We start from the raw sequence: 24,503 nt of genomic DNA, 5'->3' as shown, positions 1-24,503 counted from the left end.
GCCAGGGAAACCATTTGCATACAGCTGCTAGCCGTCTGGCGCACCAGAGGTATTTTTAGGGCTTATGGAACGAAATCCTGTGCGCGAGAGTTGGCGCGAGATGTGTGCGCGATATCTGTCATATTCCGCGAGATTCTAAGAGCATTCCTGTCATCTGCAATGCCACACTTGAACGCGCACCAAGGAACGCCACGCGACAGGAGCGATGGTGTACCGTCCGAACTCACACTTGTCGGAGAGTGTGTGACAAATGCTGCGTCTTTCCCTTCCTATAAGCTAATTATAATTATATGTAGCACTGCAACGAAGGCAAAGGCAAATGATAGGAGAGGAAGGGTAGGCTTTCGCCATTCTCCTCTTAAGAGACATCTAAGAGGCCGTCTAATGTTTTTCCAATGTTGGCCTGAGTTGGTCAACGCAGTCTACTCGATATGTGGCGCATGCCCTTTTGCTGTACAGCAGTGATTCTCGGAAGCAATTCGCAATGCTCCAAATTGATCTTGCAGGTGTGTTTAATCGAGCCTGTGTCATTTATTTATTTGTTTCGCAGTCAAATAATTAGTAATTAGGATAATTTTTATAATTTTCGCAACATTTCTTTCAGGCGATAACTGTGATTAGCAAATTGAAGCGCACATGTCGGGAATCCCCTTTCCATTTATTTTCGATAAGGAAAGCCTCACGCGTATCTTTTTTCCGAACTATCACGCGACTAGCGCATTAGCGCACCGCGATTGTGGTGCTCCTAATAGTGCTTTGAATGAACGAAATAAGCTGCAACCGTAACTCGACGGCCCATTACTAACGGTAGCCTATGTTGACGATGGTTGCAGCGAGCTCGCCGCACTCGCTACAACTTTCACCGCAGTCGGCTTTGGGGCTACCACCGTGAAAAAAAGCGAGGGCGCAGGTTGGCGGAGCTTGCGTCCACGCTGGGCCTCACTCTTCACACTGACCCCGTCCACCCAACCCGACTTGGTAACTCCGTGACAAGGGACACCTGTCCGGACCTCACCTTTACTTATAACATCCAACATGCAGACTGGGTCAACACCGAGGAAACCCTCGGCAGCGACCACTGCATTATCAATACCACAATCAGAACTCGTCCACTCTCTAAACCCACAACACAAGCCCGTCTCCCAGATTGGACGAAATTCAGACAAAATTTCGACAACACAACATCTATTACAGAGCAAGGGTACACCTCATGGTCCCAGCATTTGGTTTCACACCTTCGCTCCACCGAAACTCAGATTCAGCTTTCAGAGGTGGTATCGGATGTGGACAACCACCTACTCCACCTCTGGGAAGCTCGGCACTCCCTCGTCCGCCGATGGCGCAGGCAGAAACATAACAGAAACCTTAAAGCTCGAATTGCCGAGCTCACCCAGCGAGCGGCTGAGTATGCGGCCCAGCTCGCCGACTCTAACAGGGTGGATAGGTGCAACACGGCAGCGCGTCAAATGTCCAGCCGAAACACATGGCGCCTCTTTCGCGCTCTCATTTATCCAACTCAGACCCGTGGAGAGACACAAAAACATCTTCAGCGTGTAATCCACACCTTCTCTGGTAATACTACACAACTCGCGCACAAACTCAGGGACCGATATTTGTGCAACATACAGGACACTCGTGGGCAGGCGTACTCTTATGCAGGCTCTGAGAACGCTGAGCTTGATCAGCCGTTTAAGCTCCACGACTTACGGGCAGCCCTGGGCAAAATGAAACGTGGTACTGCACCTGGCCGGGACAAAATCACTGTTAAATTACTAGCTAACCTTCCCGACTCAGCTTATACCACTTTATTGGACTACATCAATGCAATATGGCGAGGAGATACGTCACTCCCCATTGATTGGAAAACCGCTGTGGTCACATTCATACCAAAGGCCGGCAAAGCAATAAACACGGACAACCTTCGCCCCATCTCTCTTACCTCATGTGTGGGCAAACTTATGGAGACGTTGGTGCGGGACCGGTTGTCTGAGTACCTTGAGACACAACATGTCTTCGCGGACACCATGTATGGATTTCGCCCACACAGATCCGCACAGGATGTCTTGCTTCAACTACATCGGGAAGTCCTTGACCCCCTCGAGTGCCCTCATAACGACAGGGTCGTACTCGCCCTGGACCTTAAGGGGGCTTTCGACAATGTAACGCATGATATTATTCTCACTCATTTAAGTCAAACCAACTGTGGCCACCGTGCCTTCCAATATATCCGCCAATTCCTCACAGACCGCCAATCTTACATCCGCATTCAGGATAACGAACACGGCCCCTTCCCCCTAGGTACCAGGGGAACGCCGCAAGGCGCAGTGCTTTCTCCCCTGCTATTCAATTTGGCCATGATGCGCCTGCCGGCCCAGCTGGGTGCTGTCGAGGGCGTGCAGCATGCCCTGTACGCCGACGACATCACCCTGTGGGCTACACAGAGCTCACTTGGAGACATTGAGGCCAGCCTGCAGCAGGCGGCGACTATAGTAGACCGCTATGCTAGCCGCTGCGGCCTTCAATGCTCCCCACAGAAATCGGAATTTGTGCACATCCGCCCCTCTCCAAAATGCGCTACTAAAATTCAACTTACTCTTCAATCAGGTCCAATTCCAGAAACACAAGAAGTCCGAGTACTGGGACTCTTCATTCACCAACACCGCAAGCCAGACACCACATTGGCTAAACTCTGCAAGGTGGGGGACCAGGTGGGCCGCATGGTCCGCCGGGTTTCCAATAAACGCGGGGGGTTACGAAGCAAGGATGCCTTGCGGCTGGCAAACGCCTTCGTAACCAGTCGAATCCTTTATTAGACTCCATATCTCCACCTGCGGAAGCAAGATGAGGATGCCCTCGAAGTCATTCTCCGCAAAATCTATAAGTGGGCCCTCGATATTCCGGTGACTACCTCAAACCAGCGCCTCATGGCACTGGGAATGGTGAACACCTTCAGGGAATTGAGGGAAGCGCACCTCACAAATCAATATACGCGTTTGTCGCAGACGCAGTCGGGCCGCCGCCTTCTTGCCCGGCTCCACATCAAACATACGACACTTATGGAAGAACGGGCACGCATTCCAGCGCCGTGGAGATGCGCCCTCCGCGTACGCCCTCTTCCCGCCAAAATGGCACGCGAAGACCATGATGGCAGACGCCTGGCGCGGGCGGAAGCCCTGGCACGCCATTATGGTTCTAAACCCGGCGTTTTTTATGTGGACGCCTCTGGCCCGCACCATGGGGGGTGGTACACGGCAGCAGTCGTCCACGAGGCGAAAACAGTCAACGGTCTTAGCTTCAGGGCCCGCAACATAACTCATGCGGAGGAGGTCGCCATAGCATTGGCTGCTTCCCACTCTGACTCGAAATATATAATTTCCGACTCGCGAGGGGCCTGTCGGAATGTCGAACAGGGCTGGACCCCTTATCTAGCCTACCGAATACTTCAAAATAGCTCCTACATTGGGGACCCCGCTACCCGATATATTATTTGGGCTTCTGCTCATTAGGGGCTGGCTGGAAACGAGGCTGCCGACGCCGCCGCCCGCGCGCTCTCTCTCCGGGAAGTTTCCTCCTCCTCCTCCCCCTCCGACCAGGACGCTGATCCTAATCCGGCTTATACATTCAAAGAAATCGTAAATTACTACCAATCTAGCCACAGCCTTTACCCCCGCCCATGTAAAGGCCTTTCAAAGGCGGATGAGCGGCTCTTACTCCGCCTCTATACAAACACACTGCTGTGCCCGGCAGCTCTAAAACACTTCGACCCTGCTTTCTCTGGCAGCTGCCCGCCCTGTGGGGTGGTGTCTTCGGACATCTACCACATGGTGTGGGCCTGCCCCTCAAATCCGGCTATCCCCCCTCACCCCAACCCAACCCGGGAGGGCTGGGAGGCGACCCTGCTCGGCTGCTCCGACCTGAAGGCCCAACGGGCCTTAGTCGGGCGAGCCCGAGCGGCGGCAGACGCCACTGGGGTCCCGAACTAGGGACCTCCACCTAATGTTTGTGAGGGTTGGCCCCTTCAGGGTCAGCTCACGCATAACCTCCTGTATTTGTCCTATATAAATGTTTTCTACCACCACCACCGTCACGTGCGCCGACTGGCTCACGCGGGCGAACAAACCATCACAAGCATATCGGCCTGTGGCTGCAACGGGACCGTGGACCCGCGGCGGGAGCTGATTTAGTTCACTCAAACCATGACTGAGATTAGCAAAATCGTGACGCACGAATGCGCCAACCACGTGATAGTTGTACTTCACGGGCTTTTTTTGGAGGCCAGAAAGAAGATATGCACGAAAACTTTTTTATCGCAAATAAATGGAATTGGGGTCTCTGAAGATGCTCTCCGAATTTACAATCACACTTCTTGTCTAAAGCTAATACTTAGTAATCTAGACAAATTGTCGCACTACAAATTAATTGCAAAGAAAAAATTACCTGTCGTGCGCAACACAACTGACAGCTCTATGCAACTGGTTTCATTGACCTATCTCAAATGCTTTATTTTTTAGCCCTTGGCTAAAGTTAGCTCGGTCAACCTGATTATATATGAAGTGGTTTTTCAGGGCCATATATACCACTTTTTAGAGGGCAGTTTATTCAAGCGAATAAATAAAAATTTAGCTAATTAGTCATTACTAGTTAACTATACATTTGGTGAAAGAAAGAAAAAAAGACTACCGACAAGGCATCATGACAATTAACAGCCCTGAGCGGATTTGACGGGGTTAGGATACTGTATATTTAGAACCTTACCTTGGCTATATTTATCTCGGACGCTCGATCTATAAATATAGTCATGGGGAGAAAGGGCGGGCTCCATCCGAAAATCTGAATAAAACTGTACGTGTTCTGTTTTGATCTGTGGGGTTTAACGTCCCAAAGCGAGTCAGGCTTATATATAAATAAACTAGTCAACAAAGAAGCAGCAGACCCCATTTAAGTCATTTATAGCATCTTGATGTTTATACTGCTGGCGAGAGGCCGGAAGCCGGCTAGCTAGCAGATTTTAACATTTATTACACTTCCCTGGGCCGCTTTCAATTATTCGTCGCTTACAGTCGCGTAACAAAACCAAGAAAATGAAGGCGAAGGATTTTATCCCAGTATCCTGCGCAGCTCGAACAAGCAATAGACCGAAGGCGCCTTTTCTACCTGCTTCCGTCAACTGGCATTTACAGAGAGTACAGGCACAACAAAAACGCTAGCAGCGGCCGAAGGGTCAATCGGGCGACCTTTTCCCTAAGCGGCGGCCCGGTCCCTTTCCCGGCTTACGTGCCTTTGCGTTTTCACTTTATTTTCCCCAACTCCTCTCTTCCCCTCATTGATTCCCTTTTCCTCTCCTTTCTCCTTGCTCGTCTCACCCTGGCACTTTCTCCTCTTTCACGCAGAGTAGTCGTTGTCCCTGTGTGGTGGACCTTTTCGTTGTACTGCACGGTTCAAATGCCCGTGCTCCCGAGGAATTCCCTCATTAAATCTGCAGAATCCGGACGACGTCGAGATCTGCGAGGAGAGGGGGAACGAGGGTGAGAAGGCTCTCCTGCAAGGCTGTCAGTGCCCGCCGACAACAAAATAATTTAGAGAGGCAAAACGAACGAAAGAAAGAACGCGGTACACGAAAGAGGCGAGATTAGAAAGCGAGCGTCACCGAGGGCCACGCACTGTTAGCGGGCACGGCTATAGCTGCTCCCGCTGCTCCGTTCACCGCCCACAGAGCGAGACGGCAAAGAATTCCGAGAGCCATGAGACAGCTGGGCCCACGCATGTCCCGGTTCCCAAAAAAGTGCTTGTTCGCGGCTCCCTATATATTTATATACGTTCCAGTGGGAATGATAATGCATAATTGTGGCGCCTTGTTTGTTTCGCTGGTTGTGATATCGTTTAAGCCGCCTTGAAAACGTCAGAGTTGTAGCTTTTCTTCTGATCTATCGTTTGTTATTTGTGCTTTTGTCTAATTAGCATTTATTTTAGGCTGTTAACACCCCATCATTGCATTGGGATGATCCCTAGTTGTCATCGTCTCTCCATTTCCATGTCTGCTATCTTATAACACGTCTAGGTAATTTTAAGGATGATTACCCACAATGCACTTGGTGTTTAGCGCTGACAGACAAGTGCAAGATAGAAGGAAGTTGACACTAAAAGGTGCTAAGTATAACAACCCAGTTTTTATATTTACAGATTACATATTTCCATACAGCAGCTGCTCATGCCAACAAAAAGCAATGGAAGGATTCTCACGAACACATCAAGGCAACTGATATGCCACCATCATGAAGTGAAGGTGTTCAGTTCTGTTGCGGCGCAAGATATTTAAGATTACTTTTTTTTCGTTAGAGCAATATTGAGGAACTGCTGACACACGAGATACCAGACTTTACAATCTCGTTAGCATGGATAATTTCCGCTGTTGCGTCGTGCACCTTCGCTACACCACTGGGTATTCAAGCTTAGAGTACAACTGCGGCATTTTCAATGTCCTCAATCATTGTGCCGTTCGAATTTTTTGTAACATAGTTAGCGTGCTCCCTTGACCTCTCACTAAGGTGCCTGCCAGTCTGGTCCACATACTGATTACCACAAGCCAGATTGCACAAAGTGCTTTTGAAGATTTGATACGCTTTGAGCAGGCTACGTTCAACCTATTCGCACTCACTCCCCTAAATATTCCCGCTTGACAAGTCTTAGTCTATCCTATATAAAGGATTACCACAGTAGTCATTTTGAGAAAAGTTGCCCGTACTTACGTAGAAGGGTCTTCCTCAGTGACCTAAATTTATATCTGCCTCCCGGCATGACTACGAATCGGGACTTGTCATTTCTCTGCCCAGACGAATAGATGTTACCTTGTTTTACTAATTTAGAGCCTGTAAATAGCGCCTCATTCTTGTATGTCTTGAGCTAGCGCTGCAGTTTATCACCCTGGGTTTATTAGCAGGTCGGTATTACAGGTAAGTTGGATATTCATAAGAAAGGTGTTCCCCGGTCCTAGTATAGATTTTCTCACCCCACCCTTTTGGGCACAGAATTTTTATCTGTTGTAGGCCGTCCTTGCACCCGCCACCATTTCGGTGGTGGACAACGGCTGTTAATGCGGCGCGCGTCTTTCTCTTCCTTTTCTTTCTTCTCTTCTTCTAAGCGTAGAGTGATTAACAACGGACAGTTTTTGCCCCGCCGGGGTGGTGAGTGGGAAGACGCCCGACTACTGTGCCGGAGTAACCGGGTTCGAACCCGACCTCGGCGGCTGCGTTTCGATGGAGGCGAAACGAAGAGGCGTCCGTGTGCTGTGCGATGTCAGCGCACGTTATAGATCCCCAGGTGGTCGAAATTACTTCGTAGCCCTCCACTACGGCTCCTCTTTCTCTCTTTCCACTTTCACTCTACCTCCTTCCTTTCTCTTATGGCCCGGCCGGGGTGCCACAGTGGTAAGTCGCCCGACTACTGTCCAGAATTCCCGGGTTCGAACCCGACCTCGGCGGCTGCGTTTCGATGGAGGCGAAACGAAGTGGCGTCCGTGTGCTGTGCGATGTCAGCGCATGTTAAAGATCCCCAGGTGGTCGAAATTACTCCGTAGCCGTCCACTACGGCTCCTCTTTCCACTTTAACTCCCACCTTCCTCCCTTCCCTCACGGCGCGGTTCAGGTGTCCACAGAAAACGAGTGAGACAGATACAGCGCCTTTCCCTTCCAGTGAACTAATTATTATTCTCTTATGGCATGGTTGTGGTGTCCACAGAAAACAAGTGAGACAGTTACCGCGCCTTTACCTTCCTGGTTTGGTTTGGTTTGGTTTGGTTTGTGGGGTTTAACGTCCCAAAGCAACTCAGGCTATGAGAGACGCCGTAGTGGAGGACTCCGGAAATTTGGGGTTCTTTAACGTGCACTGACATCGCACAGCACACGGGCGCCTTGCTTTTCGCCTCCATCGAAAAGCGGCCGCCGAGGCCGGGATTCGATCCCGCGTCCTTGGGAACAGTAGTCGAGTGCCGTAACCACTGCGCCACCCCGGCGCCTATAAATCAACCAATCAACCAACGGACAGTTTCGTCTCAGTTGGCACTCACTTGATCTTTTATTGATGTGAAGCTGGAAACGATATTATCTAGTATATTTGAATAATACAGAATGCCGAAACTACTTAATTAATGAGACGCAGGAAGCGAGGACATGGGAGAGACACAGCACATAGTTATCCCCGATACAAGCCGGTGTTTTCAACATTCTGCTGAAAGAGCATCAACACAGCTCTGACGTCGTCCATCTACCCGCATGCGTAAGGCCATTGCAGTCGGTGCCGATGCTAGTTCGTTTTTAGCCTTTCTGAAACCACCCTCCATCATCGAGATAAGTGCGCGTGCGGGCTTTCTGGTCCAATGTTTAGTGAACGTCACCAAGTGATGAAGCATCGATTTCATGTACCACTTAAAATGTAAATTTGCCTTGTCGCAGCTGTAATCTTTCGGCCCTTGTGTCTGCTTGCACTGTGCTCATAAACTCTCGCGATAATCATTTGCGCTATTTTCAACATGATAAGGCTGAGCTCACGTTGGGACGCTGCCTATCGCCACTTATCGCCATCTATTGGAACGCTGTTATGCTAATTAAGCCGCTGGGAAGATAACAGCTTCCACCCAGAAGGAAAAATTAGAAGTGTATGCCTGGCGTCCCCACCCAATGCAATAAAGCTTAAAGAAGACGCAGTGGCCAAGCCCAATGAGGGCTGTTGGGAGCTATGTGACCTAGTTGCAGTATTTTTGCGTTCGCTGAAGTTGATTATTCAGTAAGGGTTAATTAGTTATCTTTATATTTTTGATTTGAGGGAAAAGTGTCACTGAGTTGTACATTGGCTAGGTGTCTTAAAAAGACGTCTAGCTGTAATGTCTACACCAAGGTTCACTTACACAGCTATAATTATTTACTATCCTTCAAAGAAAGTCATCACTTAACCCGGTGCTGGCTAATATCTCTCGTTAAGTGCACACGCACAGCCCCGTCGGGAAAAACGCTAAAAAATAAGAAAAAAAAAGCGGATTTTGACCTTTTAAGGCCGGTTAAAGAAAAAAAGAAATACTACATTACGCAAACTGTAGCTTCTTGCAAACATCTGAGCAGGCTGTTTTTAATTAAGAAGCTGGATCATTAGCTCGTACCAATTAACAAAGTTTAGAGAATGCACAAAAAAAATTAGTGCTGACGATCATTTCAAAAGCTCAACGTGCTAGCATGGCCAAATGACCAAACTTCAAATTCAATGATCTAAGCTATACATCCTTTTCAGGCCTCGCATATAAAATAAGCTACTGTTGTTTCTTTTACACTGCTTTTGAAAAGTGCGCCCGCACTGCAGGCGACGTGACACTTGAGCTCGAAGAACACTCACTCTGCTATCACGTAATCATATTTACAAGAATCGTGGAGTCATACGAGGCCTCCGAGTAGCCTTTTAAGTCGATTGATCTGCCTAAATTAGCTTGCTGCGCCCAGCGGCAAAACGCCTGTGAGGGATCACTTGCAGGTTTAATTTAAATATCTATTCTGTTGCGCACCTATTAAATTAATTATGTACCATTGCGGCCCATTTATGAAGGACTCGGAGCGCACAGAACTTAGGCAGGTCATGGACGAAGATCTATTCGGCCTGCAGCTGAAATGCTTTTTGCGTTCATCACCAACAAATTTGGTGAATATATTTTTATTGACGATTACCAATAGATATTTGTTCAGGCGTGAAGAGGATATATTATCTTTGCAAAAAGAAAAGTGTTAAATAAAATTGAACTCCTTGCACACTGTAACTTGTTAAACTCTACGTGCTCTTTAAAACCTTTGTCTAGCCCCTTTTCGAAAACTGTTGTCTACACGACTGATTGAGGTCCAGGGTTACTCCGATCGTAATAGCAACTAAAGCAGTGAATGTTTCCCTAGCCAAGGGCAACAATATTATCACTCGATGATTTTTCAGCGCTTTAGCAGCATGCAGCAGCTTTGAGGATAACATTCCTCCATGTTGATTTTTTCACATGAATCACAATATCATGAGGTATTGCGTACATAGGACTAAAATAATCTCTACTGCCATATAATAAATTGACTGGTAATAATTAATTAATTGGTTCACAGGAAGGGAAAGGCGCAGTGTCTGTCACACTTGTTTATGTGGACACCTGACCGCGCCGCAACAGAATCGCAATTTCGGATTTTCATTCAGTGTGTGTGTGTGTGTGTGTGTGTGTGTGTGTGTGTGTGTGTGTGTGTGTGTGTGTGTGTGTGTGTGTGTGTGTGTGTGTGTGTGTGTGTGTGTGTGTGTGTGTGTGTGTGTGTGTGTGTGTGTGTGTGTGTGTGTGTGTGTGTGTGTGTGTGTGTGTGTGTGTGTGTGTGTGTGTGTGTGTGTGTGTGTGTGTGTGTGTGTGTGTGTGTGTGTGTGTGTGTGTGTGTGTGTGTGTGTGTGTGTGTGTGTGTGTGTGTGTGTGTGTGTGTGTGTGTGTGTGTGTGTGTGTGTGTGTGTGTGTGTGTGTGTGTGTGTGTGTGTGTGTGTGTGTGTGTGTGTGTGTGTGTGTGTGTGTGTGTGTGTGTGTGTGTGTGTGTGTGTGTGTGTGTGTGTGTGTGTGTGTGTGTGTGTGTGTGTGTGTGTGTGTGTGTGTGTGTGTGTGTGTGTGTGTGTGTGTGTGTGTGTGTGTGTGTGTGTGTGTGTGTGTGTGTGTGTGTGTGTGTGTGTGTGTGTGTGTGTGTGTGTGTGTGTGTGTGTGTGTGTGTGTGTGTGTGTGTGTGTGTGTGTGTGTGTGTGTGTGTGTGTGTGTGTGTGTGTGTGTGTGTGTGTGTGTGTGTGTGTGTGTGTGTGTGTGTGTGTGTGTGTGTGTGTGTGTGTGTGTGTGTGTGTGTGTGTGTGTGTGTGTGTGTGTGTGTGTGTGTGTGTGTGTGTGTGTGTGTGTGTGTGTGTGTGTGTGTGTGTGTGTGTGTGTGTGTGTGTGTGTGTGTGTGTGTGTGTGTGTGTGTGTGTGTGTGTGTGTGTGTGTGTACACGGACGGACGGACGGACGGACGGACGGACGGACGGAAGGATGGATGGATGGAACATGTTCCGAGCATGCTTCCGAGCATGCTCTGAGCCCGAAAGGTGCATCTCCCACCTGGAGGCGTCCCTGCATCACATACATCTCTACTTTCCAACACATCTGCCAAATCCCCCCCCCCCCCCCCCCAGCTTGCGTAAGTTCCACCTACCGCTCACCCATACATTTCTTGATTTCTCCTGATCCCACAAACCAGTGGTGAAAGTGAATTCAAAGATGCAGATGGGTCGTGTAGGAATGCGCAAGAAGGAATGAATGAGAAGGAATGAGCGCAGTGCGTTTCAGTCGCTAGCGCTCCGCGTGCTGCGCCGCAAAGAACAAAAAAAAAAAGTTAGAGGGTCTCTCAGATGTCACCTAAGAGCAGAAGGACGAAAGCCCTTCTTCTCCTATCATTTGTCTCTCATCGTTTGCCTCTTATCGGCGTTGGTTGCAGTGCTACATACTCGTATAAATATATTTGGTTTAATGGAAATGAAATCGCAGTATCTGTCACACTCTCTCCAGCAAGTCTGTATGGTACACCATCGCTCCTGTCGCGTGGCGTTCCTTGGATAGCGTTCATGTGTGGGATTGCAGATGGCAGGAACGCTCGACAAGAACACATCTCGTGGAATCTCGCGGAATATGATAGATCTCGCGCATAACTCTGTCGCACGGGATTTCGTTCCATGAGCCTAGAAAAGCTTTTGGCTTTAAAAAAAATGAAATTAGAGAGCCCGTACTGTGTACGAGGTAAAGTTCTGATAGCAAGAAGTATGGAAATCCTATCAAAATCAAACTGATTTATTAAGCCGTTGCGAAGTTGCAAATATCTGCGGAGCGTCAATCACCCGCACGTTGCTGACGCGTCATAGAGCGGAAGGTTTGCTCATGCGAAAGCTCAAGTTTATTTTGAACAGAGACAGATAGTGTGATATTGCGCTTTCCTAACCCCCCAAAAACAATTTAAACAACGTCCGTGTGCTGTGCGATGTCAGCGCACGTTAAAGATCCCCAGGTGGTAGAAATTACTCCGTAGTCCTCCATTACGGCTCCCCTTTCTCTCTTTCCACTTTCACTCCAACCTTCATCCCTTCCCTTACGGCGCGGTTCAGGTGTGCACAGAAAGCAAGTGTGACAGATACTGCGCCATTCCATTCCTGTGAACCAATTATTATTATTATTATTATTATTATTATTATTATTATTATTATTATTATTATTATTATTATTATTATTATTATTATTATTATTATTATTATTATTATTATTATTATTATTATTATTATCAAATGGTGTAAAACCTTGCTAAATCATGCTTAACAGGGCTTAACAGTTGACAGTGCTAATGCTTATCTCTCCTCTGGGTCCACGTGGAAGCACTTTCTAGTCCATTTTCAATATAAAACACTTGCAGTCGTGGAAAAACATCGGTTTAACTAAATTTTACTTGCACAGTCGACTCTCGTGCGCAAAACGCGAGTAATTGGCCTATACTCTACGCGGTAATTAGACTGTTCTTCGAGTCTTGAGCATCTTGGTTTGGTTTGGCTTATGAAGTTTACCGTCCCAGAGCGAGGATGCTGCGAGAGAGGACAGAGACTTGGTCTAATCTGTGTGCTGAAACTCGTAGAATGCTTCCTTGTGTGAGTAATACGTGTGACAGCACAGAATCACACGGCCCTAGCTATGCCGAACAATGCTGAAACTGTTCACACTAAATTCCTTGAAACAAACCGTTTTTGTATGCGAAGACAGTTTGCCCTTAGTGGTGTTTCTTTTCCAAAAGAGGAGACTTTATCTGAAAAAGGTTCTATGGCAACGACACACGTGTAATTGGAACGATTTGAAAGAAACTAACTTGTGCTCCTTAACACTTTGCGATGAAACGAATATGCGTTCGTCTGGGCTTTACGCCAGCGCCAGTCGACCGTGGAAAGAGGCAACTTATCTGCAAAAAGTGGTCTGACGTTTGAAGGCAAGGAGGGACGATGATATTACAGAATGTTGCAAGACTGCGAGTTATGAAGTGAAAATATGGCGTCCCGTATTACTAGCAAGATGGCATTGATTTGATTTGTCAAAGAACGGCAAGCATGAGAACGCGTTACTGGTGCACTCAGACTGCATAAAGGGCCTAGTTTTCCTGAGGAGTTCACCCCTAGAAACTAAGCCGAGCGCCAGGCTAGGACAAGCTTGTACATGTTAGAAGTCAGGTTGGAACCCGTCGGCAATGGCATGGGAATAAAATCACGTACTTCTCTAATACGATATGGCCACCGCTACACTCCGTGGCGCTAACTGCATTGTGTGGCTAGTATGTGTTTAACTGAAACCTTCACTTACAAGCTCAACAATGTCGTTACGGGACTCAGCTCTCCCAACTTCGATGATTCGTGCTCACTGGCATTCCCACTGAGCAAAAATCGATAGCTTTGCTTCTAGGTAATCTGAGAACGAGCTTTATTTTTTTTATTTTAGCGGTGGTCTACCTTTTGTTCCTGAGTGCTCTAGCATTTCCTTTGTGATTGAATCGGAATGCTTGAGAATAACGTGTGCTGGTAGCGGTATAGTGGACGGACGAGTACGCTATAGGATCCAGAAACTTTGAAACGCCCCTCAAGACTATCCTATAGCAGTTTCTCGTGCGTCCCGTTTCAGACATATGCATTCCGCCGATCGAGTGAGTTCGAAGAAAAAAAGAAACAGCGCTGCCTGAAAAGAATTGATATCCGTCCTAGCACACTCCGATTGCTGCAACGCGATCGAATCGGGCCAACGAACGTGCATTCCAAGCGAGGTGCGCGCACCGCTTGCAGCGTGACATCATCTACTGTCCCATTTTGAAGCTGCTTCCACATGCTGCCGCCTACAGGCGGCCAAATCAAGATGGTGTTCGAAAATTGATTTATGCTATAGGTCATATAGGTCATATTGCTCATGATGTTGACAAGGCTGATGTGTAAATCGTAGACACAATCGGACCCATACGTGCAGCTCTTAAATTGCGGACGACAATCATGGTTTTGCGGCCGTAGCTATCGACTCTCTCATATTCGAAACGGATAAGAATAAACCTCAAATTCGCTCTACTTCTAGTCTTTTACCCTTTTCTTTAGTCAGAAGCTTGTAGTAATTGCAGCTAAGCTGTTTGTCTGTTGAGAACGCTGATTATGCTTCGGCCGCAAAGTGTACAGAAATTCGTTTTTACTCTGACATGCTTTGAAACGGTAACTTTGATTTTGTTAACGAAAAGCTCCGTTAACTTTAATCTGCAATGCATTCTGTCGAGGCAGCGACTAAAAGAAATATGTGTTAAACTTGGTCACGTGCAGTTTATAGAACAAAAGGGTAATGTTGACTTGTTTTTGTATACGAATACAAAAACACAATATGCCTTTATTTCAACATCATGCAATGTTAGGAGGGTCAACATCATGCGATGTTAGGAGGAAAAGAGCGACAGCAGAAGTGTACAGGCAATAGCAACAACAAGGAAGGTTTGCAAGCTTACTTAGCTATATATTAGCGCATAATTTGCTTTCAAGAACAAAGTCACAAGCGTTGGAATGACAGAAATGAAGCACAAAATAACACTACATAAACACACATGTTGAAGTAAAAAGGAGAAAATAACCTTCAAACTGGAGGTATTATAGTCATATAAAAGTCAATACAATTTTTAAAACTCGCTGCAATTCAATTGATCAGGGATTTGAAAACGAAGCATTTGACGATCGTAATTTGTCCTAAACTATAGCGAGTGCCGGATCTCGCTGCTTCGTGTTGAATAATAATTATTTTCTTGTAGCCAAATGATCAAAAATGGAATGGTGAGTTTTTTTTCGGCCTCTTTCTTAACGTTGATTTAGCAATTCATTGCAGAGCTCCGTAAATGGTATTATTTTCAACGGTGAACAAAGAGGTTGGGTATGGACATAAAACAGCACATTTTCAATGATGGAGACAGCCTTTTCTGCATTTTGCGCAATTCATATGTTTGAAATGCTGTCGTTCCCCACACCAAATGGGAACAAGAAAGGTTAGACTGAAATAGAGTATCATAAAGTAAAAACAAAAATTGATATTAAGTGGCTATAGAAAGTGCACCTTGCATAGCATACCTGTGCATTTAGCGGTTTCTTAATAAGAGTAATGATATGCAAATCAGATGGCGTGTTTAATTGAAATGTCACGAAAATACACTTTACTGATGAGGTTGGTTCAATCTGAGTTTAACCAAGCATAAGGCTGTATGGATGGTCCAGTGCTTTATTTCTTGGTCTAAAAGATATTGCCTTAGTTTCGTTTTCGCCAATTTACAGTGATGATGCGGTACTACTCTTGACTATCACTATCCTATATAATATACATCTGAAATTACCACATTTTTCCTCATTATTTATTCAATCAGATGTACTGCTGTACTCAGATACGGGTGGTCTTGCTTCACACGTAATTGGGTGAGCTTCACGTCTAAGCGAGCGGTTTGCTGTGCGTGCGTCTGGTGCGCACTAAATGCGGTGAATGCGTGCTCCTTATATGTGCCACTTACCTTAATAAATTGCCCGAAGATAAGCTTTTCATCCTTTTTTGGGGAAAAAGAAATCATGGAAATGTCGTTTGAGTCACAAACTTTATTGTAGAGAGAGAGAGAGAGAGACAACTTTATTTGCCCCAGATGTTGTGAATTGGGGCAGATGGGTCCTGTGTGGCCCCCAAGTGGGGGCGACATCCTGGGCCCACGAAATGAGTGAAAGTTGTGTGTTCCTGTCTGGCTTGGTAAGGAGTTGGTGCCAGCTTTCCGCAGAGAGAGCTGGCAGGAGGGCCCTTGGGGGCGGGTTATTGTAAAACTTCATTCTTCCTGTTAACAATATCGCCTAACTCCTGTGCCGTCGCTATGATTGACTAAGGTTATGTGTAACGCCACAAAATTACCACGTGGTCTCACGGGGGTAATTCAAACCAAGTTCGGTATAGCACCGCCAACGCGCGAATCTCTCCGACGGGTCTTTCTTTGCCAGCCAACAGAGAGAGCGATGGAGTCTATGACTGATCAAATGAAACACCGTGTTGTAGTGCTTTCGCATTGGAAAAACAAAAAACAAAAACAAAAAAAAAACCCCGCTCTGGTTCGAGCCCGGGTAATCGGATTCAGCAGCCGAGTGTATAAGCTTTGAGTCACAGCGGCGGGTGCTTTCGGTCTTATAACCAACATTAATTAAAGTTCAACCACCGCAAGTAGGTTGAGACCCGTCACCCGTGGCCTCCGCCATCAAGTGCGGCGTTGCACCGGAGATGATCGCGGAGGCCACTGTTAAAGCTCCGCGATTTGATGTGGCGCTTCGGGATTGCGCCACATGTACAACTGAAACTGCAGCGCACCAGGTCCGTAGTCACAGAAAGTTTGCGCAACATCACGACTGGTGTTAACACCGAAATCCTCTCGTCTATGTGGTCCGCCGCACTTCTCACCTCCAGCCTCAACGACCAACTCTGGGCCGCCCAGCAGGCCTTCGATGCGGCGAAGAGACAAGATCCCGACATTCCCATGTGGGCGACCTAGCTCGGCCGCGTTAAACCGTATCGGCACTAAGGTTATCGCTCGCTCGCTCGCTCGCTCGCTCACTCACTCACTCACTCACTCACTCACTCACTCACTCAATCACTCACTCACTCCACTCACTCACTCACTCACTCCACTCACTCCACTCACTCACTCCACTCACTCACTCACTCACTCCACTAACTCACTCCACTCACTCACTCACTCCACTCACTCACTCACTCACTCACTCCACTCACTCACTCCACTCACTCACTCCACTCACTCACTCACTCACTCCACTCACTCACTCACTCACTCCACTCACTCACTCCACTCACTCACTCACTCACTCCACTCACTCACTCACTCACTCCACTCACTCACTCACTCCACTCACTCACTCACTCACTCACTCCACTCACTCACTCACTCACTCACTCCACTCACTCCACTCACTCACTCCACTCACTCACTCACTCACTCCACTCACTCACTCACTCACTCACTCCACTCACTCACTCACTCACTCCACTCACTCACTCACTCCACTCACTCACTCCACTCACTCACTCACTCCACTCACTCACTCACTCCACTCACTCACTCACTCACTCACTCCACTCACTCACTCACTCCACTCACTCACTCACTCACTCCACTCACTCCACTCACTCACTCCACTCACTCACTCACTCACTCCACTCACTCACTCACTCACTCACTCACTCACTCACTTCACGATATTAGAAGTCGAGCAAAGTTCACTGCATTTTTGAGGCGAAAGTCTTTCTAGGCTCATGGAACGAAATCTTGTGCGCGAGATCTGTGAGCGAGATCTGTCGCTATTCCGCGAGATTCCACGATATATGTTCTGGTCTAGCGCATCTGTGATGACGCAACCGCCATAGTACAAGCTAGGTTAATTGAGGCAACTACAACACTCTTTTCCGGCTCCGCCCGGCACTATACATAATCTCTGATCACACCGCGTTTCTAATTGTTGTAGTGGTTTATAATCTATGTAATGCTTGAGCACTGCCATAGCCTCTTATAAGGCCAGACGTTTGCCCCGCCGCGGTGCCCGACTACTGTGCCGGAGTAACCGGGTTCGATCCTGACCGCCGGCGGCTGCGTTTCGATGGAGGCGAAACAGAGTGGCGATGTCAGTGCACGTTAAAGAACCCCACGTGGTCAAAATTTCCGGATCCCTCCACTACGGTACGTCTCTAATACTCTGAGTCGCTTTGGGACGTTAAACCCTAAAAGCCATTCAACCAGGCGCAGAAGCTTTCAAAGATCTCTGGGCCACTTCGCTGCAGCCACAAAAGCACTGAGGAAGGCACACTTTGCGCTTCTGAAGGTACTCGGTATATCTTCTCACGCAGTCATATATCCTAGGTCGCGGCTCCAGCAAAAAAAAAAAAAAAAAAAAAAAAAAAAAAAAAAAAAAAAAAAAAAAAAAAAAGGAGAAATATGCGCCGTCGTCACCCATATTTTTTGTCGTAACAGCGTAACTCCCTCCGTGGATTGCACGGCGCAGCTTCTACTCTCGCGAGATATTTTCCGAGAAGCCATGACTCAAAGGCAGGTGCGCCGGGTATCGGGGCTCCGCTGCATTTCGAAGAGGTAAACCTTGCTATGCGCCGCCGACCGGCTGCGGTAAACAGTCAACAAAACGAAAGGATTGCGAAAAACGGCTGAAGTCGATTTTTCATTCGCGTTAGAGGTCCTGAGCGCGCAGCGCACGTCCCGGCTATATAGAAGGAAGCGCATTCGCGCTCGCGAGCGGATTAAAAACTTGATATCTCTTACCTAAGCTGTTTTATATCTCTTTTATATTTGCTTCTTTTTAAAGCTGCCTTTTTGCTCCCTGCTTTTCGCTGTGCGGTCAATCTCATAGGAGAGGGAGACAAAAAATGCCCCCCCCCCCCCCCCCCCCCTCTTTCGAGAAGTCCAGAAAAACGTGGACGTAAAAGGATAATAAATGTCGCAGCTCTGCAGTGACGCAGGCAAGCCCGCCGGTGGCTTCTTCTTCGGGTGTATAGATATCGCTCCATTCTGCGGACGAAGTCATCCATAATGCAGGCGGCGTGTATCGGTCAACCTGTCCGAGGAGTGGCTCCCGTTTTTCAAAATTCGTCCGCTGATCGCGGCACGGTTGCGACTAGAACAGTATACGCTTGTGCGCGGATGGTGGAAAGAGAAGGGAGAGAGAGCAGGGAAAGGAGAGGAAGGGAGAGATGAAAGGGGTTGCTCGAGCATGCGCGCACAGGCGAAACACCTGGAAGCTAATTAATCTCGAATTCGAAGCGCAAATTAGAACGTCGCTTTCGAAAGGGGGCGCTCGATAAACGAGGCATTAATGCGTCCGCTTTTACTAATTCGCTCTAGAAACCGGCAAGGAATCAGCGAAGAGGGAGGAAGGAGTACGTACTTCCGGAAAAGTTCGTTTGCAGCTAGGCGCAGCCATCTGTGATACGCCACTAGAATGGTTTACCGGACTTGAAATTGTGCTCCAATGCGATCGTGGCACACGTTCGTTGCAGTTTGGCGTAAAGGGTGGAAAAATATGTTCATTCACTGTGGCAGTACAGTGCCAGTCCGAAGCACACTAGCGAGCTGCTAACAATCTCGAATATAAAGTTGTAGCAATGGGACGAGCTACATTTGTCAAAAAGCATACATTTGTACCAAGCCGTGTAACACCCCTCTGTGGCGGCAGCTACGGGCTCATCATGATCATTCAAAATATGTGCCCAGACTTTTTACATAACTCAGTCTATTGACAGTCTTTGTACGCAAACGCTCTCGTCACAATCTAGTATAATCGGTAGTACAATAGGTATAATAGACCTGATATGTGATGTTGGTTTCTTAGCCGTGCTGTTAAAGGCTCAAAACCGCTGCATGTTCGTAATGAGCCCTATTACAGACTTGTGCTTAAGCTACCAACGGGGCATCGCACACCATTCACCTGCCTCTGTGTCAATTACAGTTCGCTATCACTGATACCTCCCCTACCCCACTCCGCCTCCTGGAAACATGCAGTACAAAAGTACAGATCAAGTAAAAGTACTTTTTCTTCAATGTTGTCGGGATGCAGGTGCCCTGGAGTAATGCTTTTTCTCACCCGTTAAGTATCATATTTTATACTATGCTATATTATGCTATGCTATCTATGCTATAATATACTATATACTGTACTGTACTAGCTATACAATACTATACTATACTATACTATACTATACTATACTATACTATACTATACTATACTATACTATACTATACTATACTATACTATACTATACTATACTATACTATACTATACTATACTACTATACTGAACTCCATTACACGGCACTACTCTGCACTTATATACCACAAAAGAAGCCTCGATCGTGTTTAAATGCGCATTTACCTGGTGTCTCGAGGCGCACATTCAGTTTAGAGCACTTTACATTGCCGATATTTGCAAGCCCGGTGCGACGAGCGAGATATCCCTGTATTCCCCGTTGCCCAAAAGGTACGAAGGAGTAGGAAGAGGTTGGAGTTGTCTTCAAGCATCTCAGATGCACGGCAGGCGGCGCATCGAAGAGTATATGTATATGCACGTTTGTAAACACCGCAAAGAAGCACTGGGAAGCACTTCCGGTTACAAGGGCTGCACAAGGGATTGACTTGCTTAGTTCTTGATAAAAATGACCTTAGTTGCTTACAGTCGCTGCGGTACGGTTGAGGTGAAGTAAAACCTTATGAAGGAACATTGGGATTAAAATGCAAAAGTGACGAGCAGGTTGGTCGGCTTACTGAGTCCAGGACTCCTCTGACTTTTGTTGTTTCGTGGACCAGATTGACCACCCTTAGCTGGACGTCCAAGGACACGCTAGATAGTGCCTCCTACCACAGCTCGTGTGCGGAATCTGCATGAGAAATGGTCGGTGGGTTTGCTTCACATTTTCAGGATATGTGGAATATAGTGGAGCAGGCGTCACACATGGAGCAAACAGAACTGTAGCGGATGGCGTATGTCTTACCCCTGACATGTAACTTCGGATATGTATTAGTTTGGGCGAGGCGACCAGTCAGTGGCCCCGGCTGTTGTCAGTTTCTTGTGTGGCGGGGGATATAATACGCCTATCCAGCCTCTGATGTTCCCCCCATGTGACACTGGATAGAAGTATGGGATATGCCTGAGGCTGGTGGTCCGCCTGGCTAACTAATTCTCGGGCTATAGGCTATGCGCCCCTTCATTTCCTTCGAGTTCTTCGTGTCCAGGTATTCATATGACATATCTTTTTCTTTTTGTGTGTGTGTGTGTTCGGCGGAGTTGAGAACACTGAGCAGATACTCTCGCTGGTACTTGGCCTCGTGTGAGATAGCGACAAGCGGCCTGGGAATCTGCGACTTCGATGAATGAGAGGGTCTTCCTCCCTCATGCTCGTCTTGAGGCGGGCCGCCATGTCTATCATACTGGCGACAGATTCAATGGTAGATCGATTAGTTTGGATGGCATGATCCGCACAATTGTCTGATATCCACATTCGCCGGACTCTGATCTTGTCCACCTCTATGGCCTTTCAATGGTCAACCTCTACCTATAGAATGTACTTTCCCCTTGGTTTGCATAACCACCGAGTTATCCGGGAAGCACTCGAGTCCATTGCCGTTTGAAAACTCAGCTACCCTGTTGACCACCTCCTGTGTACACTTTCAGGGCAGGGAACCCTTCAGTTGTCCAAGTGGCGATGTAGTCTGCGTATAAAATGTAACTTATTTGCGGACGTTTTTCCGCCTCATGAGTCAGCCGCTTCATTGCAATATTAAATAGTGCAAAGGCGATATAAGAACACCTTGTGGAGCGCCTCTGTCGGGTGTTTGTACGGAATCAGTGCGCGTGTCCACCAGACTAATCGTCGCTGTCCTGTTCCTCGCGTTGAGGGTTACTTAATACTTGTAGTAGTGACTCATGTGACGTGTTGCCAAACGCCTCCATTAAGTCCAAGACTAGCGAGAAATGCTTGAAAGTTTTGGGATTGTTCAGCCCGTCTTCCAACCGGATGCGGAGAAACGCACCTTGCGCCGAAAACCCACTACGAAATCCCAGCAATTGTTTAAGGGAAGAGGCCACTGTCCTCCACAAATCTTTGCAGTCAGGCGGGGATGACTCTCGTATAGCTTGCCCGAACACGAGGTTAGCGGGATTGGACGTAGGGTCTCTATTTGGGGAGGTTATCCTGGTTTTGGGAGTGTCGCCATTCAGGTGGGACTCGACCTTCCCGCCAGAGCTCTTGATTGATGCAGGTGAGGAGTGCTGCAAAATGTTCGTTCCTCATGTTTCGAATGACTGTGTCGGTAATGCGATCGGCTCTTGGCGCCGTCTTTCGTGTATATAGATGAGCGCGCTACTGGATATAGTTCCGCCATGGTTATTGGTGTGTCAGCTCCGAGTTTGGGCGACCTTAATATGTAAGTGAGGGTTGGTATGGTGGCGTTTACATATGTCCCGATGTGCCACTTCTTGAAGCCTTCCATCGGATCGTCGTTTGATACGATGGAAGCCGTCATACTTGTGGGCAATCCTCAAAAGTGGTAGATATAGGGTTGAGAAACGCCTCTGTTTTGTTGTCACGCAACTTGCGCAGGCAGGGAGTTATTTTCAAGCTACAGGGATATAGGAAAAAAAAAAAAAAAAAAAAAAAACAAGCGAGGAAGCTAACCAGAAGCGCTCGTTTCCTCTTCAGTGAGGGAAAGAGGGGATGTAAAAATTAAAGAGGAGAAAACAAGTTCGAAGTATATGTAAAAATGACGGACGCAAAAAGATGCGTGCGGCACTGTCATAACATCTCGCGAGCGCTCGATAGGCTATCATTGTAAGCATATCGTTAGTCGCGCAATGATGAGTTTATGGGAGGCTTGTGTACACGCCATGTGAAAAAGCTGCAGATTGAGCTGTATATTGAAACATTGATTACGCCGCTGGCATAGCAAAGCGCTCATATGTGTGTGCGCGAAATTACTGCCCACAGCTTGGTAGCGACTGATTTTATTTAAACGCGTTTCGACGGGCCTTCGTCCGTTCATAGGCCTCTGAATATGCAGCCGAAATGAATTAAGCAAAAATAAAGTCTTGCGTGCTCCCTTAGGTGTCCTGCTTTTCAAATTTTCCTTTCTTTGTGTAAATTATGCGTGCCACTCTGCGGCCTACGAATTTCTTCAAGGGACATTGAGCCGTTAATACATTTCGTCTAAATCTGAGGACTGCGTATAACACCAGTACGCGTATTCTTCTCTTCTATCTTTATAATCATTTATCTTATCAGTGTACCTCCGCAAGGGAGCACTCTTGCTTCCAGCAATGTGGCATCAATGTCCTCTATAAGAGATATTTCGCTTTGAGCTGGATACTGCAGTTTGGTCGAGCGAGCGACTCAGAACATTTTGCTTGACCTACTAGTGGAGTAAACAACAAAATAATTTGCTGCTGTAAAACGTAATAAAAAAAATGAGTGATAAGAGATAACATTTAGCTTCGATGTATCAAATGATATTCTTTGGATGGAATCGGTCATACCGCTACGGACAGTCACTTCCAAACTTAGAAATAACACTGTGGAGGTTGGTTTCCTGTAGTAGTGGAATAAAGCTTGAGGGAACAATAGAGCTACGTGGTTGTTCCTGGCGTCTAACGCTCTTATTTATCATTCGTTGTCACAATAGCAGCGGCAACGACAGAACCAACTACAAAGCGGTTGCTTCTTCACAGGCACACGCAAGACGGGCATCTGCGAGTCCGAGATCTGATGCTTACTCATGCACTGAGGAAAACGTATCGATCTGTCGCATCCTGAGGAAGCTGACGGGGCGAGGCGGTGGTGACGACGACCGCCTAACAGGAAAATACAGTTAGTCATAACCAAGGATTATTCGGCGGACTGTTTACTGCGTTCATTTCGTGCGTGATATTAGTTTCCTTATTCGAATGTTATTTCTCACAAGCCCTTTCGCCGATTATATATATATTTTTTTCGGTTATATGATGTTCTATTCCCAATTCTGAGGTAAAAAGTTCTTTATAGTTTTTCTTGGATTTGAGCAGCCTAAGCAATGAGTTTGTCAGTAATTAATGCTCAAATTATTGTTAACTGCTAACAAAGGAAGTATAACAGTGCTTGCAAAAAGATATGTTATCACTATTAAAAAGCCAATGGAAATTACATTAAATTATGCAGCCGTAACACATAAATACGACCTTTGAGTTGATTTTAAACAGGGTGAACTGCCATTATATCGCTGAGTTCTTGCGCATGGCAGGGAGAAAGAGAGCAGCGTGTCACTCGTGGTTGACGACAGTAATGATTGGCGCTTAACTGGCGCGGTAACTAGGACATGACAATTTATCGGGATGTTTATGTTCGATTTCGAATGATTGCATATGTAGTGGATACATCTGCTTAACTGTGTAAATCACTTGATTACAGACGACGCGCAGCCACCAACTTCAAAAACACCGCTGGCGACTTCTTGCAGTAAACGCTGTTGTGCCAGGTACATTGTGCTGTATTTATTGGCTACTTATTTAGTGTAAGCGTACGCAAACAATACTGATAACATTAGCCGTGTGTGAGATTTGTTGAGGGGAGGTTCCTTCATCCGGTTCCCTCATCCGGTTCCCTCTTCGGAAAGCGCTAAACTGCTAACTCAAGGCACGCGTTACGATTCAGATAGCTTTCTGCCTCAAAACAGTGATCCATGAACAGTGAGCACGGGGTGTCTCGTTTCGACTTCTGCATAAGAACTTTCTTACGGCACTTTGCGTAGCAAAATAAAGCTCCCGCTTAACCCGGCTTGTGCTCTTGGGAAGTCCTTTCTTACCACGAAGAGGCGAGCCAAGTTTCTAGACCTCAGACAC

At 47.0% G+C, this 24,503-nt stretch overlaps 1 long non-coding RNA gene across 1 annotated transcript in view; it reads right to left on the bottom strand.

Annotated features, from left to right (window-relative positions):
- Positions 1–24,503, bottom strand: part of LOC146185697 (uncharacterized) — a 141,026-nt gene that overhangs the window by 12,138 nt on the left and 104,385 nt on the right. Inside the window, exon 3 of the long non-coding RNA XR_014708026.1 lies at positions 5,364–5,502. This is a non-coding gene — a long non-coding RNA (uncharacterized LOC146185697). The remainder of the gene's footprint in view (positions 1–5,363; positions 5,503–24,503) is intronic.

This window comes from Amblyomma maculatum, chromosome 6, assembly GCF_055883805.1.
Source record: "Amblyomma maculatum isolate TAMU_Amacu chromosome 6, ASM5588380v1, whole genome shotgun sequence".
In the NCBI taxonomy this organism is placed as follows: Eukaryota; Metazoa; Arthropoda; class Arachnida; order Ixodida; family Ixodidae; genus Amblyomma; species Amblyomma maculatum.
Note: the sequence above shows the minus strand (reverse complement) of the source record. Positions and strands in the feature narration are given on the sequence as shown.